This window comes from Leptidea sinapis, chromosome 22, assembly GCF_905404315.1.
Source record: "Leptidea sinapis chromosome 22, ilLepSina1.1, whole genome shotgun sequence".
In the NCBI taxonomy this organism is placed as follows: domain Eukaryota; kingdom Metazoa; phylum Arthropoda; class Insecta; order Lepidoptera; family Pieridae; genus Leptidea; species Leptidea sinapis.
The window spans coordinates 1541629-1560647 of NC_066286.1; the positions used below are offsets into that span (position 1 = coordinate 1541629).

The 19019-nt window shown below is 34.8% G+C and overlaps 1 protein-coding gene across 2 annotated transcripts in view; it reads right to left on the bottom strand.

Annotated features, from left to right (window-relative positions):
* Positions 1–5366, bottom strand: part of LOC126971009 (calbindin-32) — a 111362-nt gene extending 105996 nt beyond the window's left edge. For both annotated transcript variants that reach the window (XM_050817181.1, XM_050817180.1), the window contains exon 1: positions 5225–5366. The gene's annotated coding sequence lies outside the window, so the exon portion shown is untranslated. The remainder of the gene's footprint in view (positions 1–5224) is intronic.
* Positions 5367–19019: the final 13653 nt, after the last annotated feature.

The following is a 19019-nucleotide window of genomic DNA, read 5'->3' on the forward strand; positions in this document are numbered from 1 at the left end:
ACGGTTAGCTCAGTTGGTTAGAGCACTGGCACGGAACGCCAGAGGTCGTGGGTTCGAGTCCTGCATCGTTCATAAAATTTCATTTTTCAAATTTCATTTGTGTATTAATCCTAGAAGTGAGGGTTATCACTTTAAAGACATAACCAATTGTTTTGGTCTACATTAGTAATGATGTAACTAAGGACGGAGAAGATCGCCCACCATCCAGTGAGTCTCATCCGTTGGTGACTGACATAAAAATAAATTAGAAACATTGAAAAACGTTTCCACTCAACGTTCCCTCATTATAATTATTAAGGTCAAGTATACAATTAAACACAAGCAAACACAGAAATTCCTCGCAAACAGTCTGCTTGTTTCGTATCTAGGTTTGTTACCTATATCATAAATGCGGGACTAGAACTATCGTTCATAAAATTTTGTTTTCAAATTTTATTTGTGTAATATCCTGGAAGTGAAAGTCAAAAGTCAAAATCAAAGTTCTTTATTTGCCAGAAACATTCACAAGTAAAGTTGTTACAAATTTAAGAGCAGGCACATTTTTCGTCTTGACAGACATGCAAATATTTTTTATCAATAATTACTGCTACATTTAATTTAATCAACGTAAAGCCTACTTAAAGACCCAACAATACACAATTACAATAATTAATGAAATGCTAAGCGATGATGTAGTAAAAATTATCACAACAAAAAATAATATTATTGGTAAAATAGTATTCTTGCCAGTTACCATTTCGTTTAATAATATTCGTTTATTGAGTAAAAACAATATTTTTTTAATAGTGTTAATAATTTAAGTTTAAATCTATTTAATACTATCTCCTCTCTTATTTCTTTTGGTAATTTATAAAGTGGGGGTTATCACTTTAAAAAAACATAACAAATTTTGTTTAGATTTCAAGTCAACTTCCTAATAGGCAAATATTGGCGTTGAGCAGGTTAGCAACTGTAAAGTATATCCTGTAGATAAAGCCACAACCTGAGAGTTGAACAAGCATACAAGATTTTATGACGATACGTCACTGGATCGGTTAGCTCAGTTGGCAGAGCACTCGTACGGAACGCGAGAGCTCGTGGGTTCGAGTCCCACATCGTTCATAAAGTTTTGTTTTCATATTTTATTTGTGTATATATAACGTTATTATTGCCATCAATTAAGATGAATAAATCCCACCCATAAATGTGGTATAACTACTGGTAGACCTAAGACTAAATCGTATTTTATCGTATGTCAATTTTATTAACCGACTTGAAAAAGGAGGAGGTTCTCAATTCGATCGGTATTTTTTTTATGTATGTACACCGATAATGCAGAGATTTATGATGCGTTTAACATGGTTCTTCTTTATTTTGATATATAATAGTTGCCATTTGGTCCCATAAAAATTTCACAAAGTTTGGCCCAGTAGTTTTATTTTTATTAACATTCACGTTCACGTGGATGATGTTATTGTTTACGTGTACAATGTCATATTATTTTGTGTTCAGCTTTTTAAGGAGTTTTCTTTAGGCTGATAATATATTACTAGCTGACCCGACAGACATTGTTCTGTTCATAATAAAAAAAAACTTGGAATTTCGTAAAATCCGTTCTTAGCTGATCTCTACTCGGCGAAAGGAATAAATCTACCTAATTTCAAGTCTCTACGCCTTATGGTTTCAGTGATATCTTGATGAGTGACTATATACATGGAAATCTCTTATATATATATATATATAGATTATTTGCCCGTGTACTGAAATATGGGTCTTAGGCTACGAGCACGTGAAATAGTGTTTCGAAAAGCATTATTTGGAGTCGATTCATTTCTCCGATCCTGTTTATTGGGATCTATATTGCTTAGTGTGCGCTGCGCACCTTTCGTAGGCCTACCCATAGCTACATAAAAATGACTATTTAATATATGACAACGGAACAACCTCAACACAAGAACCTCACAACAAGAAAACCAACTTCAAAGAATATAAAATAACGTAATACAGTTTTAATTTAAGACACCTATTATGCAAACCTTTAAAATAATAAAATACTACCTCTTCATAGGTTTGAAGTCGGTTCCAAGTCAAATGTAATAAATATCAGGTACCTACACTCGCCACGCATGACTTTGTTCGGCATAGCTTCGTCTAGAACAAAACAAACTAAGCGGGCAGACACCGACTTACAACCTATCAATAGGTAGAATTTTATTACTTTAAAGGTTCACATAATAGGTGTCTTAAATTAAATGTTTATTATATTATTTTATATTTTCTAGTTTTTGAAGTCGGTTTTTTTAAACGTAGTTTTTTTTTATATATCCAGCTTAGGATACAAAAGCAAAGTAATGAAAATCATATACTTAGATTATACTAGCGAATAGAACACCAGACAGCCCGAATGCGTAATCAATTTTGATTTGTCAGTGTGTGCGTTAGCTAGTGGCTTTATATTTAAAATACTAGAGCGCTTATGCCTAGCGTGGCTGACTGTTTACGACTTATCAATCAAAAACAGTTACAGTAACAATAGATTCGCTTTCTTATTATTTATTGCTGTATGTCCGTTAGAGTTGTTCTTCTCTTTGCAAGTATTTTTTGGCTATATGATAATATATTGTAAGATATTGTACGATAAAAAATATTGTACTCTCATCAGTAGTGTTAAGGTTGTTTTAAAACCTTTTTAAATTAATTTTCGTGGTTACAATATACAGGATGTCCCATGGCTATGGATCTTCAAATATTGTAGAATGTAACATTTTACTCAAAAAAGAAGATTTTATTTTATTTAAAAAAATAATTTAAACTGCATTCATAGATTTTCAAAATAATTGCTCGAACCGGGAATCATGCATCCCTTCCATGTGGCATAGCCATGGGACGCTCTGTATATACATACATATACTCAAAGTGTCTTTCATTTTAATCAATATATATTATAAAACAAAGTCCTCCGCGTCTGTCTGTCTGTTCGCGATACACTCAAAAACTACTGCACCGATTTTCCTGCTGTTTTCACCAATACATAGCGTGATTCTCGAGGAAGGTTTTAGTATATAATATTTTTAGTTTTTAATACATATTTTGTGTACTTTAACGATATTAGTTGAAGGTGTCAGAAAAACAAAAACAAAAATAAAAACGCTGTATAAACCCAGTGTCATATAACAAAATAATGTATGGTGGAATTATGTATCTTATATAGTTCTACAGAAATGTCTGTGATGACATAATATGTCTATCTCTTAAGGATAACATACTATGTCCATTTTAATACTATAAAAATTTGCAATTATAAAGCGGTAATGTAAAAGCTAGTTACACAAATACGATATTAATACTTATCAGTTTATAACTACATATTATAAACTCACTAGCTGCCCCAGCAAACGTATTGCCATATAAAGTAAAAAATTCAATACTTAATTAAAATTTTTGGGGTATAAAAAATAGATGACGACCGATTCACAGACCTACCAAATATTATCGTGTTGCAATAATTATTATATTCGATTGCCATCTTGCAACCCTTTTGCTGGAAGGGAACAGAATAATATAAAAAACGCTATAAAAAAATAGGTGTTGATCGTAGACGGGTGAAAATTTGAAGTTGTATGCATTTTTTAATGTATCATAAAAAATAAATAATTTATCTAAGAATTAAAAAAACATTTAGGGGTGGACTACCCTTAACATTAAGGGGGATGTAAGTAGATGTTGTTCGATTTTCAGACCTACCCAATATGCACACAAAATTTCATGAGAATCGATCAAGCGAGAATTTTATATATTTTTTTTTATGGAATAGGAGGACAAACGAGCGTACGGGTCACCTGGTGTTAAGTAATCACCGCCGCCCACACTCTCTTGCAACACCAGAGGAATCACAAGAGCGTTGCCGGCCTTTAAGGGAGGTGTACGCGCTTTTCTTGAAGGTACTTGTCGTATCGTCCCGGAAACACCGCACAAGGAAGCTCATTCCACAGCTTCGTAGTACGAGGAAGAAAGCTCCTTGAAAACCGCACTGTGGAAGACCGCCACACATCCAGATGGTGGGGATGATATCGTAACTTGTGGCGTGTCGTGCGAAGGTGAAATTCGGCGGCAGGAATCAGGTTGAACAGCTCTTCGGAACACTCCCCGTGATAAATGCGGTAGAAGACACACAATGAAGCGACGTCTCTACGCAACGCCAAGTGATCCAGCAGTTACACAGAGCGCTAGGTCCCCGACAATTCGAGCTGCTCTACGTTGCACGCGGTCAAATGGATCGAGCTGATACTGGGGTGCGCCAGACCAGAGATGACAGCAATACTACAATATTAGATTAATTTCCGATGGCTATAGACTACATTATTGCCGAATACATAGGCACATATCTTTTTTCTATTGACAGAACAGCGTCTGTCAGATCAGCTTGTATTATTTAAAAGTAAACGCAACTTTTGTATTTATCAAGCATATTAATCTCTGAAATTTTTCATCTTAGAAAGATCGACTAAATTCTAATATAAGACCTTGAAAATCGCCTTCAATAATTCCGTCATATATATTGATAAACTACAATTAAAACAAATATAAGTATAAAATTACTATTCCAAAAATTCCGTATAAAATGGACAACTTTCATATTATTAAAATCTTTCGCTGTTAACATTTTTATTTTTAAAATAACGAGTATTTATTTCATACTCCTAGATTATTTCCATTACCTTACCATTAAACGAATCTGTATATTTTTTCAGCAATTACATTACAGAGTTCAAAAGTACTATCACTTTTATTTACGCACTCACTGACCCGGCAAACGTTGTTTTGCCACATAAATTATTTTTAGAGTTGGACAGTTTCTTGGACATTGCAACATTAATTTTTTTTACCAAAAAAAAAAGTATTTTTCTAAAATAAACGTAGCCTAAGTTACTCCTTATTACATCAGCTATCTGTTAATAAAAGTCCTGTCAAAATAGGTAGGGCCATTTCAGAGATTAGACAGACAAAAATTGTAAAAAATGTTATTTTGGTGTATGTACCGTATATATATATTCATATACATGTTGTAAAAATCGGCTATTTACGTATTACAAACAGACACTCCAATTTTGTTTATATGTATAAATGTATAGATTAATACTTGACACGTAGGTACAATAAATAAGTTAAAGTTGAAGCGGAGACATTCCGAAGGTAACACGCGTGTAATTTAAACATTATTTACATTAAAACATGTTTTACTTACCGTAGCATAACCTCACTATTTCAAACCCGCATTAAACTCGAAGCAAATTATTAAATTCTCACCTATTTGATTTGTTTATTTTTAAAACACGTAGAGACAGTCTCTACAATTTAACGGAGACGTCTAACGCGCGCGGATAGCTACGAATGAATGATCCCGGGGTTGAACCGGGGCTGATTTCAGCTATGGAAATGTAACCAAATTCAGAAGCCTCCGCCCACATATAACTAACGATTGTAGTACGACTTTTCAACGCAGCCGGGTTGCGGACTTTTCAAACTGATTCTGTGATGGTAATGTAGCCGAGTTGAAGAGACTACAAATGAATTTATTGCTTAGTAAATGTTTCATTTTGAATTTTTTCGGGTTATACTGTGAACTTCGCTTGTTGTATACACATAATTGAGTGCTTTCGGGATGATCATTATTTGAATGAGGAGTTTCCTGAATATCTAACTCAAGGTTATTATAAATTTAATAGCATTTTATGTATTAAGGGGTATGGAAGATAATTCAAAGAACGTAAATCAGATAAATTGCATAAATATAAATGTATGTATTTCACTAAGTTACTTTATAATTTTTTATGGAAAAGAAGGACAAACGAGCGTAGGGTCCTGGTGTTAAGTGATCACCGCCGCCCTATTGCAATACCAGAGGAATTACAGGAGCGTTGCCGGCCTCTGAGGAAGGTGTACGCCCTTTTTTTGGAGGTTGTATCCTCCTGGAAACACCACACAAGGAAGCTCATACCACAGCTTGGTTGTATGTGGAAGAAAGTTCCTTGAAATACGGACAGTGGAGGAACGCCACATAACGCCAGGATTGGGAATGGAGCTATCGCTCTGAGGCTATTAAAGTTAAAGTTAAAGTTTTTATTTGCATAAACATGTTAGATTGATGTTACATAAATATTATAAAGTACATGTTTGCCACATTTATGACGTGCAAATTTTATAAAATACATTTCTAAATCATTAGTTACAATAATATCAATTTAACAAAAGATTATTAGCAGTATTATGTAATATATAGTCAAGATTTTAGTTGAAAATATTCGTCTAATGAATATAAGCAGTTTTTACTAAGGTATATTTTCAATTTAGATGAGAAATTCCTATTTGACGATACCTCTCTTATTATTTTTGGGATGTGATTATAGATTTTTATGCACATACAAAAACAGTTTCTCTGAAATAATGTAGTTCTACAGCAAGATACTTGTAGTTTGGTGGGGTCCCTGGATGGGAAAAGAGAAGTGTTTTCCTGTTTACTGAATTCGCTAAAATTTTTTCAAACAAACATACAGCACTCAAATATGTATAATTCAACAATTGTTAATAAGTTATATTAAATAATAAAATTTATTGTACGATATTACAGTGTAACCATATTTTTGTGAATAAAAAAAAGATGCTGAGTTTCTTGCGCCCGAACTTCTAAGGTCTAAGGAATACTTTTTCGAAAGTGTGGTAGTTTTTTACTTTCAATAAGTGATATCTTAAACTATTCTGAAAAAAGAACGAAAAGAATTTGCAGGGCGTATCACTATCAGGTCAAAGTATTGCTTACCTCGTCAGTTTTTCAAATAAATAAACGGGATTCAAATAATAAATAATTTTATTCAAATAGGATGTGACATCAGTTATTGCAAGTCAAAAAATACCACCCTTTCCAAAAAGGATGCCTCAGAGCTGTGAAGAATGAGCGCAACAAACTTAGCGGGCTATTTTTATCAAAATTAAGTAATATAATATATTCAACTTATTATTTAATAGCCTGAGGGTTATCGCTCCACTCCCAATCTGTGGAATCATTAAAAAAGTCATTTATGCTATAGTAACCTTTACACCATAAACGTTTTTTAACAATTCTTTTGAATATCGAAATACTTTTGTTTTGAACATTTTCTGGGATCTTGTTGTAAAAGCATATACATTGCCCCACAAAAGACTTATTAACTCGACTTAGCCGAGTAGTAGGCATAACAAGTTTATGTTTGTTCTGTATGTAACATCGAAATTACAGCTTTTAACATCATGGATAATAATGATCAAATAATAACCGTACTGTCATAAAATCAATGTATAACATATTTGATATTTAATGGTCATGACTGATATCAATAACAATTTGTGGTCAATTATAGGATAATTGGATAAATCATTACAGGAATTCAATAATTATTCGTTCCAATACTTTTTTGTTTGACGGAATTTTTGTTAGATTGTTTTATTTTATAAAACAAAGTCCACAAACAAAATTTGAAAAACAAAATTGTATGAACGATGCGGAACATTACAATGTTTAGATTTACAAGAGCGCCATCTCAAGTCAATTTCCTAATATGCAAATATTGGTGTTGAGCAGGTTATCAACCGTAAAGTAGATCCTGTAGATGAAGCCACAACCTGAGAGTTGAACAAAGCAAACAGAATTTTATATCATGGCGATACTCGAACGTTGGCTCAGTGGTTTAGAGCACCGGCACGGAACGCCGGAGGTCGTGGGTTCGAATCCCGCATCGTTCATAAAATTTTATTTGTGTTTTAATCCTAGAAGTGAGGGTTATCACTTTAAAAACATAACAAATTGTTTAAAACAAAGTCCTCCGCCACGTCTGTCTGTTTGTCTGTTCGCAATAATCTCAAAAAATACTACACCGATTGTCATGCTGTTCTCACCGGTGGATAGCGTGGTTCTCGGAGATTTAAATATATAATTTGTTAATTTTTTGTATTAATTAATTGTGATATAACAAAATAATGTATGGTGAAATTGTGTATTTTATGCAGATCTACAGAAAAGTCCGGGAGGGCTTATGTCTATCTCTTATAGATAGCATACTATATCCATGTTAATACTGAAAAAAATTATGCCGATTTCTTATATTATAAAGCATAGAGAATGTAAATGTGAAAACCATAGAGATATAGATTATCTGTTGTAAAATCTGTTGACACAAATACGATTAATTGGACGTAGTTCCAGAAAAATGTTCCAAACCACAATCATGTCGAAATTGAGTTAAGCACACAAAACTGGTAGCGTGATTCATATTAACGGACTGACAAAAAAGGGTAGCCCTACTGTCTCTCTTTTAATGACATCATGACTTAGCAGCCCAACCCACATGTATGAAATACACTGATATTTATTAAACTTTAAACACGACTTCCTTAAAATGTGATGTTTGTGGCTTGGAATGTTTTTCAGGAACTACGTCCAAATTATCCTCATATTGTTATTGAAACACTTCATTGTTTAATTTTTAACTCATTAACTTTGATTATACATTTCCGATGGCTTTATTATAGATAGATATGAGAGACAGAGAAAAAGAGGCTTTAAACGCTACTGGTGCATCAATAACGACAGATCTTCACCGGGACTTAGAGCTCCCCACCATCCAACAATACATTAAGTGCTTGTCTGAAACTTACTTCAAGTCTTCAAACAATCACCCCAATCTACTGATTAAGAAGGCAGCAGATTTTACCGCCCCCCTCCTTTCTGTTACCAGCAAGTCCAGAAACGCCCTCACCAATTCCCCTAACCAACTTTCGTCTGACCTGGATCACCTCTTCGGATCCGGGGACAATCAGGCGCACTTAGACTTACCTCCCGTTGGTGATCATTCTTCTGATGTCACTAGTCCCAAATAGATAGCATATTCGGAGTTCCGCTTGCGTCTCTCTCTCACCAAGAGAAAGTTCGCCTTCGATGAAGGCTTAGAGGCTTGCCCAAAGTCAAGCTCAGGTGGTGCTTAGTGGGTAGGCACTTAGGTTTCACGTGAGTCCCACATAACCAACGCAGGCGGCTTTGGTGGTATGCATGATCGTTCACCACCTCCCTCCCGTCGTTATCCCGGAGGGTAGCCCTTCCCTATTGTCTGGGCGCGAAAATTGCTTACTGTACAGAATGGATATAATACTTCCTAATAAAACAAGTGATTATAAAACAAGTGATTAAATACACTCTTTTGTTTAATTTCATCCCCATATAGTTTTTCAATAATTTTTCGGGTGTTTTGGAGCTTTCTTCTAAGTACAAGCAAGCTTAAAAATGATTTTATTTGAGTGGTTTTTCCAGGAACGACATATTGATTTTTTATTTTATTTTATTGCAGCGCCATCTTTTAAGACAAAATATGTCAAGTCTCATTACTTGTTCACGGCAGAAATAGGCGCCGTTGTGCTACCCATAATCTAGCAGGCATCCGGTGCAAAGGAGCCTGCCACTGGTAAACCTATGCTCTATCTAGAGGTATAAATTCTCTATGATTTAAATGGAAAATATCAGCCTTTATTTAGTATTTTCTGCTCAAAGACATTGCAAACAAAAGCACCTGTACTTATTAACGGGTATCGTATTGTAACAATGGCTTCCGGTCACGTTTGGAACTTTCATTAAGACCTACGTTTGCAGAGTAAATAATACACAGAGACTAAGGGTATTTATTCAAATTCAAATATTTTACTTCAAAGAATGATTTGAAGTCACTAATTACAGGTAGCGTAAGACCCACTTATCGGCAAACGGGTAAATAATAACAATATTTTTCCTATTATAGTGCGCAAAGTTCGATTTTGCGCATGCTTTTGCGTTCGCAAAGTACCTACAACTTTCCCACACGTTGACACGAGCGTGCGGGAATGTGGTGTGTTTGAAAATAATTATAGTGATCGAACTTTGCGCAACTTAATAGGAAAAATAGTATACATCTTAATGTAGTATATCAAACTAAATGAAAACTCATAAAAAACCAGTACACAAACTATAACAACATCATCCACGTAAACAAAAATATTCATAAACTGAAAGCTACTGACCAAATTTTTATGGGACCCAATGGCAAACATTCCGCATCAAACTAAAGAAGAATCTCGAAAATACATAAATAAAAAATATACCGATCGAATTGAGAACCTCCTCCTTTTCGAAGTCGGGTAAAAATAATTGAATCATTGCCTTTATTTGATATTTCACAATATATACAGGTCGCCCCACGAAGTAGGTACCTTAAATATTGTAGATGTAACATTTTACTGAAATAATACTTTATTTTAGTTAAAAAAAAACAATTCAAACTGCATTCATAAATTTTTAAGTAACTGTCTGATTGAACCGGGAATCGAACGTGAAAAAGAGTGTGTACTTATGTACACGCGTTAGAAGTTATACTTCTTTGGCTTATGGAAAAATAAATAAAATTTTAACAAATAGTTAAGATCAAAGATTGTATAAACACTCAGCACTTAAGGTTAATATAAACAAGTATAGAAAATATTTTTTTTTATTTATGCATAAAATTTGTTAATATACCAGAAATACAACAAAACGAGAAAAAATATTTTTTAGATAATAATGTAATAATTTTTAATTAACGATGTAAATAAATTATTATACATACCGACAATTTACCTCAAATCCATAAATGCACTCAAATTAGTTTATTCAACTCAGTTTTATCACTAATATTTAATATATATAGATATACTAATAAATTATTAGTAAATACTATCACCGTCGTATATGAAATTGATTTGATAAAAACACCAAAATAATATTTATTTATTTAAACTGTTTAATTGTACTGTTACGAAACACGTGTTCTAAATATAAAAATACTAGAATATACAATTTGAACATAGTTATCGATTTTCATGCCACCTAGAACTAACTTCACGATGTGGAATTCAGGTGTCGGTGTGCGCGCGCATCGTAAAAATTCACTCTCATCATTTTTCTCCATCGCGCCAAAAGAAGTATTACTTCAATAATGTAAGTATATCCTTACGGTAATGTCAGCTTTTCATATTTCTGAATATCATCAAATGTTAATCCATGGTCTTCCTCTTATTTCTGATGCTATCTTCTATATGCAAAACATAAGCTTTATAATGAAGCCTTTCGATCGATTGGATAAAGCTACAGGATTTAAACTGACATTATTATGTTCGATTCCCGGTTCCATCAGACAATTATTTAAAAATCTATGAACGTACTTTAAACTATTTTTTAGAATTAAAATAAAGTCTTCATTCAGCAAATTGTTACATCTTTTACCGGTGGGAGGCTCCTTTGCACAGGATGCCGGCTAGATTATGGGTACCACAACGGCGCCTATTTCTGCCGTGAAGCAGTGTGTCAGCATTACTGTGTTTCGGTCTGAAGGGCGCCGTACCTAGGGAAATTACTGGGCAAATGAGACTTAATATCTTATGTCTCAAGGTGACGAGCGCAGTTGTAGTGCCACTCAGAATTTTTGGGTTTTCTAATAATCTTGAGCGGCCTGCATTGTAATCGGCAGGCCGTATCAATAACCATCAGCTGAACGTCCTGCTCGTCTCGTCCCTTATTTTCATAAAATTATTCTACCAAATTTGAGGTATTTACATACTCCATGTAGCAAAGCCGTGGGACATCTTGTATATTTTGTAGGTGTTATAAAACTATATTCTTCAATCAACACCAGATACGATACAGCAGTAAATTATTGATAGTATATGAAATCCGATCACAAGACAGACATCAAAAGAGATCAAAGTGTGATAAACATATCGAGATAAGTGCAAATAAACGTAGTGTATACAAACAAAATTTTATGAATTCGGAGATAAAAGTCTTCGATACAAGATTAAACTAAGAAATAAAATATAAACACCATTTGGTTATTTAATGACATTTTATAACTGTTTTTAAGAGTCAAGAATACACTATCAGTGGAAGGCTCCATTGCACAGTATGCCGGCTACATAATGGGCACCACAACGGTGCCTATTTCTACCGTGAGTCAGTAATGTGTAAGCATTAGTGTGTTAAGGCTGCTGTAGCTAGTGAAATTACTGGGCAAATGAGACTTAACATCTTATGTCTTAAGGTGACAAGCAACGTGACGCAATTGTTGTGCCGCTCAGAATTTTTGGGTTTTTCAAGAATCCTGAGAGGCACTGCATTGAAACGCGCAGCTTATAAATAATGTGAAGGAACATTTAATAGTTTTGCGAATTATTTTATTTGTAACACGAGACTTAATACAGTACGATAAATTGTTTTAACTCTTCAGGAACTGTAATTAGAAACCATTCGTTCGAACCACCACTCCAACGGACTACAATTTTTTCGTGAAATGGACAATTCTACGTGATAAAAAGTTTTCTTCTCAGGAGGCAGTATAAAATGGCATAAAAGCATAAATGGGCTTCCTATTAGATGGCAATAATGTATAGCTAATAATGGTTATTATTTTGATTAAATAAATATATTTAATTTAAAATTAAAAAACAACCGATTTCTAACACTATTCCAAAATAATAGATATAATATGCACTTAGAAGTATAAAAATAATGTCTATATTAGTAGTATATAGTATTATGATTTGGGCCCAGAAAAATAGCCTTGTCTTAATCCGGTAAAATCAAAATACATAATTTGTGGCACCAACAAACAACTAAGTCGCTTAAAGTCTTCACCTAACATAATCTTGATGGGTGAACAATGGGTATTACAACTCAAAAAATAATAAGTAAAAGTATACAAAATTTTTAGGTGTATCAAAGAGGCAAAAGCTTAAAAGTATTTGCAAATACAAGTTGTCGATTTTGATTTTTTTATTTGAACTACGCTCATATTACTAGATATGAAGCGGATACATTGCCCTGTGTTTCCCTTAAAAAAAAGAAAGGGTAAGTTCTAGGCCCAAAGGTCTCGTAAGAGACGACTTAGGGCATTTGTACAGGATGCCAGCTAGATGATGGCTACCAACAACGGCGCCTTTTTCTACCGTAAAGTAGTAATGTGTTTACATTATTGTGTTTCAGTCTGAAGGGGTCATAGCTAGTGAAATTACTGGGTAAATGAGATTTAACATCTTATGTCTCAAGGTGACGAGCGCAATTGTAGTGCCGCTCAGAATTTTTGGGTTTGTCAAGAATCCTGAGCGGCACTGCACTGTAATGAGCAGAAGGTTTCAATTACCTTGCTGTCATCTCTGGTGTGGCGCACCCCAGTATCAGCTCGATTCATTTGACTGCGTGCAACGTAGAGCAGCTCGAATTGTCGGGGACCCAGTGCTCTGTGAACGGCTGGATCACTTGGCGTTGCGTAGAGATGTCGCTTCATTGTGTGTCTTCTACCGCATTTATCACGGGGAGTGTTCCGAAGAGCTGTTTAACTTGATTCCTGCCGCCGAATTCCACTTTCGCACGACACGCTACAAGTTAGGATATCATCCCCACCATTTGGATGTGTGGTGGACCTCCACAGTGCGGTTTTCAAGGAGCTTTCTTCCACGTACCACAAAGCTGTCGAATGATCTTCCTTGTGCGGTGTTTCCGGGACGATACGACATGGGTACTTTCAAAAAAAGCGCGTACACCTTCCTTAAAGGCCGGCAACGCTCCTGTGATTCCTCTGGCGTTGCAAGAGATTGTGGGCGGCGGTGATCACTTAAGAACAGGTGACCCGTACGCCCGTTTGTCCTCCTATTCCATAAAAAAATAACCATCAGCTGAACGTCCTGCTCATACCATTCCTTATTGTAAAAAAAAGTATGTATGTACATATACTTATGTATGCACGCAAGAAGTTATACTTCTTTGGTCTAACGAAGCAAAAATCATTAAAATTATATATTCCTCGTGCTATTCTACGTTTTTAGAAAGAACAATTTTGTGCAAATCTTGAAATATTAAATAATGAATACGGCTGTATGGGCTTGAACCCTTTGCCTGTCTTAATAATTTATTTATTTATTTATATATTTAGAAACAAACAGTCACATACATATTCAGGTTTACAAAGAAATGTTAGTACTGAATTAGACCTACAGTTTCCTTAAAATTAATATTTTATGACAATTAAGACTAAAGTACAACAGAGAAAAATAAGTTATACAAAATAAAAATAAAAAGAGGCACTAGTAAAAAAAAATGTTAATAATAAACTAAGATTTACTAAATTACTTACTTACTTATTTACTAAATTATAAAAAAAAAATGTTGTGGTTAAACAGTTATAATCGTTCAAATCTCACTTTTTCTTAGCACAGTTAGTATATTCTTTTTAAAACTGGACAAGGTTTCTTTAAAAATATCTAAGTCAGCAAGTTTTCCATTAAGAAGTCGACAGGTCCGCCTTATATAACTACACTGGCCTGCAAAAGTAAGTATCACACTTTTCAAATTAATTTTTTTTCTTAACTGTAGAAGGTAGAGATTTAAGATTAAAAACGTTTTGTTGCAAATTTTATAGGCTTTAATTCTTAGAAACTAAAATTATACATTAGTAACATTTTTAACTTAAAAAAGATAAAACAATGAAAATAGACATTTTTAGTTTAGTGTAAAAAATTCAACTAAAATGTATTACATGTTATTCAATTTTTAATAACTGGTATTGCCTTCTCGAGCTCTGATTACAGCTTCGAGCCGGTTTGGCATACTGAACACTAGGTTTCGGAGCCGATGTTGGGGAATATTCTCCCATTCTTCTACCAGGGCCTGCTTTAGTGCCCTGAGGGTAGTAGGTGGTGGTCTGCGATTTCTGACTAGCCTCCCAAGCTCATCCCAGGCGTGTTCAATCGGGTTGAGATCAGGACTTCTTGATGGCCAAGCCATCACGCTTATACCGACCTCCTGAATATACTCTTGTACGATATGAGCCGTGTGTGGCCGGGCATTATCATGTATCAGCATCGATCCATCACCCATATTTGCTAAATACGGCCCTGCATACTCATTGAGAATCTCTTGAGCATATCTTTGCCCAGTGAGGGTTCCATTTTCTATGGCTACTTGCTCTGTGCGACCTTCTGAAGATATGCCAGCCCATACATGTACACTGCCTCCACCGTATTGGACTCTTTCTGAGATGCAGGCTTGAAGGTATCGCTCACCAGGTCGCCTGTAAACACTTCGCCTTCCATCAGAAGTGTAAAGGGAGAATCGAGACTTATCTGCAAACAAAATTCTTGACCATTCTTCTTCATGCCACTGCATGTGTTCACGGGCGTATCGCAGTCTCGCTACTCGATGCTGTCTCTCGAGTTTTGGGCCACTCGCTTGTCTTCGAGGTTTCAAATTTGCTTCAGCAAGTCTTCTTCTCACTGTACTGTCACTAATGTAGTCCCTCCGGGTCTGAAGTAGCTGTTGCTGGACTTCAACTTCTCGGGCACTGGTACACCTGGGTCTGCCATTACAAGGTCTCCTCAGATGGTGTCCAGTCTCTTCGTACCTTCGCTTTATCTTCTGGACCGTTCGTACCGTCACACCCACCATTCTTGCAGTGCGACTCATACTGATGCCTAATTCCAGAAAAGCCATGATCCTAGCACATTCTTCAACTGAAAGAGGCATGATAAATAAATGTTATGTGCTTTTTAGCATAAATTTTTAAAACAAGACCCATCGATCATGAAAAATTTAAAACAGAAAGAAAAATGTGAATGGTAAAATTGTAATTCGTAAACGTCCACTTTGAAAAAGGAATGGTTTTGTTTTTGAAGTTTTTTTTCAGCCAATTCTTAAAAGAAGGTTACCGACTATAAAGTTTTTATGTACAAAATTAAATTCTCTTTTGAGTCCTTTTTATTTCGAAAGTATATCTTGTGAACTTAAAACGTTATCTCAATTTTAAAAGTGTGATACTTACTTTTGAAGGCCAGTGTATTTCCAGCATAGCATGTCCTACTTTTTTTAACTACGAACAAGGGTTTACTTCGACAAGTACGTATATTTCTTTTGGGGACTTGAAAACTAAGTGCATGTAGTAATAAAGGAGCATCAATGTGGTTATTTACGATTTTATAAAGTAGCATTGCATCAAAAGAGTTTCGGCGATCACTTAATTTGACAACATTGTGAATATAACATGATTCAGCGTAGCTGGAGTACCTAGAATTACTATTATAATCGAGTGACTTTACAAATTTTTTTTGGAGTCTTTCGATTCGGTTGGTATGGATAGTATGGAAAGGATTCCAAACACTACAGGCATACTCGACGTGACTCCAAACGAAACTATTATATAAGATTTTATACGTGGAAGGCCTTTTAAATGGCTTTCCAACTCGTAAAATAAAACCTAAAATAATGGACGAAGAACCAAAAAAAATAACGAATGACGCAATCGCAGAAAATTTTAGGAACCAACTTCAACCTGTTACATTTAACTCTCATAATTTTTTATTGACGCGCCTAAAGAACTATAACTTCAAAAAATACATTGTCCAATATCTCAGCTGCGTGTATTATAAATGAAAATGAATTAAATCCGTTATACTGCAGAGAGCAGCTTGTAAACATGCTCCAAATGTAATGTTGCTTACTAAATGCAACGTCGCATTTGCCAATAGCTGTTTTACAACTGTTTACCTCAAATAGAATTGCGTGTGATTGCATTTCGTATTTAGACAACTTTAATGTATAGTTTAATAGTTCCGTTTCGGCTTCGCTTTGGCTAAAGTAATGAGATTTTACTATAACAAACATCGTATCAGGGGATTTTTATCTACATACTTTCCGTTTTAGATAGAAGATGAACAATAGTTGGGTCAATCTAATACATAAAATTTTCGTGTAGCGGTGTTCGTAGTTAAACTCCTCCGAAACGGCTTGACCGATTCTCATGAATTTTTGTGTGCATATTGGGTAGGTCTGAGAATCGAACAACATCTATTTTTCATCCCCCTAAATATTAAGGGTAGTCCACCCCACATTTTTTTTGACATTTTTTTTAAATTTGTTTAATTATGAATCAGCATTAAAATTAACACACAACTTCAAATTTTCACCCATCTACGATCAACACTTACTTTTGTATCCCGATTTTAATATTATTCTAATCCATCCACAGACACGCAATAGAGTTGCAATATGGCAATCGATTAAAATGGTTATTGTAGTACGATAAATTTTATATATGATATATCTGAGAATCGGTCGTCATCTATTTTTACACCTTAAAAATTTTAATTATTGAATTTTTTTATTACTTTATATGGCAATACAACGTTTGCTGGGTCAGCTAGTAAAATAATAATAATAATGTGACACAGACATAAATTTGTTTGGTATTGCGTACAAGAGAGATACACTACAATATCTGGTATCCCTTTCGCGTATCCGATTTTTGGTCCGAACAAACAATGGCTGCCGCTGCGAAGTACTGTTTAATTTATATTCTAATTGAATAAATTCTGATTTTTAACACGTAATTGAGTGATTTAGTGTGAATTTGTGAATTCAGACGTTGAAGTTATACTTATTTGAAAAATACATACAACTTCAAATCTTCGCCCTTCTACGATCGATAAATCGAATCGAAAATAGTTCTACTATTTTTGTATCGCTATTTTTACATTATTCTGTTCCATTCACAAAACCACTATAGGGTTGCAGGGTAGCAATCGAATACAATACTTGTATTACTATATATTTGATACGTCTGAGAATCGGTTGCATCTATTTTTTATAGCTCAAAAATTATTGATTTTTTTTTAATTACTTTGTATGGTAATGCAACGTTTGTTGGGTCAACTAGTTTTCCTATAGAATATTGTGCCACGTCGAGCGATCACGCGGCGCGGCAGAATATGCATGACTGACTGACTATATTGCTGATAACTAATTTGCGATTGTTAGGGGAATCAATATTTATATAAAATATCGAAGTAAATTCATTATATTATACTTATATAGGGATAGTGCAGTTGGCAAAGAATGTTCTAGTGCGTGGAGGCACGACCGGAGTTATTGGAGTACAGGGATATCTGCGTAGTTTTTTTTTTATGGAATGGAGTTAATTTTTAATGAATTTTAGGAGGCCAAACGATCGTACGGGTCACCAGGTGTTAAGTGATCACCGCCGCCCACAATCTCTTGCAACACCAGAGGAATCACAGGAGCGTTGCCGGCCTTTAAGGAAGGTGAACGCGCTTCTTTTGAAGGTACCCATGTCGTATCGTCCTGGAAACACTGCACAAGGAAGCTCATTCCACAGCTTTGTAGTACGAGGAAGAAAGCTCCTTGAAAACCGCACTGTGGAGGACCGCCACACATCCAGATGGTGGGGATGATATCCTAACTTGTGGCGTGTCGTGCGAAGGTGGAATTCGGCGGCAGGAATCAGGTTAAACAGCTCTTTGGAACACTCCCCGTGATAAAGTATTGTAGTACTTGGAAATTAATTTTATGTAGTATACTTGGTACAGTATGGTAACAGTAGTGGTAACTAACAATGGAATGGCCACTTTCTGTACTGCTAAAACAGTTATTCATTATAAAACTTTCCATCTCATTTTAAAAAAGTTAATTAAAAATGCATGCACATTCTTTATTCACACGCCAGAACGTTTCAACTACGAAAGTAATTAAAAAAGTTTTTATTGAATCATAATATCTCTCTCTATTCGTGTCAGTGAAGAAACTTTTCCAATATTATGGAAAGTTAAAATTGTACGAAGTTTTATATTTACTGTCAGGGATTATAATGTGCGCTGGAAAATATAAACTTGGAACGCTTTGACAGGCTTCAGACGATAATCATGGCTGTTTAAGCCACGGACGAGTAAAAAAAGAAGGACTCCGCGCCGAGATATTAGCAAGTGAAGCACCGTTATGCTAGTGTGTGTGCGGTTACGGGGGATACTAGTTACACAATTTTTTCTCACTTAAATAATCATATATGGCGACAAATACTTATATAGTATCGTTTTTACACTATTTCACAACGCACGACGGCATTTTTAAAATATTTTATTGAGACGCAAACAGATCTGTCACAGACGATGAA